A 1,403-nucleotide genomic window follows, 5' to 3' on the forward strand; every position below is an offset into this window, starting at 1 on the left:
GGACACACTTGAAGGGAGAGAGAGGCTGCAACTAGATTTAGACAGACTACAAAAGCGGGCAGACGAGAATAGGATGGGGTTCAACGTAGACAAATGCAGAGTGCTGCACCTTGGGAGAAGGAATCCACAGCATACACAGGCTGGGGAGTTCCCTTCTTGAAAGCACAGAGGCAGAAAGGGATCTCAGAGTCATTACTGATGAACATGATGAACAAGATGAACATGAGCCACCAATGCCAGACCGCAGCCAGCCATACCTTGTCATGCATGCACAGGTGCATCTCAAGCTGGTCCAGAGAGGTGATACTCCCCCTCTATGCGACTTTGGTCAGGCCGCAGTTGGAGTCCTGCGTCCAGTACTGGGCGCCGCACTTCAAAAGGGATGTGGCCAGCCTGGAAAGGGTTCAGAGGAGGGCCACCCGCTTGGTGAGAAGGCAGCAGGGCAGGCCCTATGAGGAGAGACTGAAAGACCTGAACCTGTTCAGCCTCAGCAAGAGGAGGCTGAGAGGGGACCTGGTGGCTGCCTACAAACTCATCAGGGGGGATCAACAGCTAATAGGCAGAGCTCTTTTCTCCCCAGCACCACCTGGGGTGATGAGGAACAATGGTCATAAGCTGATGGAGAATAGGTTTAGGTTGGAGATCAGAAGGCAATATTTTACAGTTAGGGTGGCCAAAATCTGGAACCAACTTCCCAGGGAGGTGGTCCTCGCCCGTACCTTGGGCAAATTCAAGAGGAGGTTGGACGATCACCTGTCTGGGGTCTTGTGAACCCAGCATTCATTCCTGCCTGTGGCAGGGGGGTCAGGCTAGATAATCTGTTCAGGTCCCTCCTGACCCTAGCTACTATGATAATGTTTTAAAATCAGTGGTTCTCAAACTTTTAGCCCTGGGAAGCCAGATGAGTGATGTGGGACCCTACTGGGCCCTATATATCAGGGTCAGCATGCTGTCCCTGCATGTCAGGATTGGGTCCTGGGGCCTTACATCACCCCTGCACACTGGGATTGGACACCATGCTGCCTTGTGCACCTGATCTAGTGCACAGGATCACAATATCTGGCTCGGGGGGAGCTCCCCCTTGGTCTGGAAACTTGGCAGCAGGGGAAAGGTGCCACACTCCCCTGAAGCCAAATTTTCAGACTTGCGGGTGTCACAACCCAGTGATTTTTGTGCCTCAGCACTATGGAATTTCCTGGCTACATGAGAGCCCCTTTGCACGGCAGAGTGTTCTGCTGCAATTGAGAACCCGCGTGCAGGAGAGAGTTCCCGCCAGTTTGCAGTTTCCTTTGCAGGATGCATTTCTTCTTTGCAGCACAGAAATGCACGGTGCAACGAGTTCCCGCTATTCGAACGTAAATTTGTGTCCCGCCATTGGCCAGGGCTTAAGTATTCAAACATGG

The 1,403-nt window shown here is 52.8% G+C and overlaps 1 protein-coding gene across 2 annotated transcripts in view; it reads right to left on the reverse strand.

The window, feature by feature from the left end:
- The window catches only part of MYO5A (myosin VA), a 175,390-nt gene that overhangs the window by 56,171 nt on the left and 117,816 nt on the right, over positions 1–1,403 (reverse strand). The gene's annotated exons all lie outside the window — the stretch shown is intronic.

This window comes from Alligator sinensis, unplaced genomic scaffold, assembly GCF_000455745.1.
Source record: "Alligator sinensis unplaced genomic scaffold, ASM45574v1 scaffold250_1, whole genome shotgun sequence".
Taxonomy (NCBI): Eukaryota; Metazoa; Chordata; order Crocodylia; family Alligatoridae; genus Alligator; species Alligator sinensis.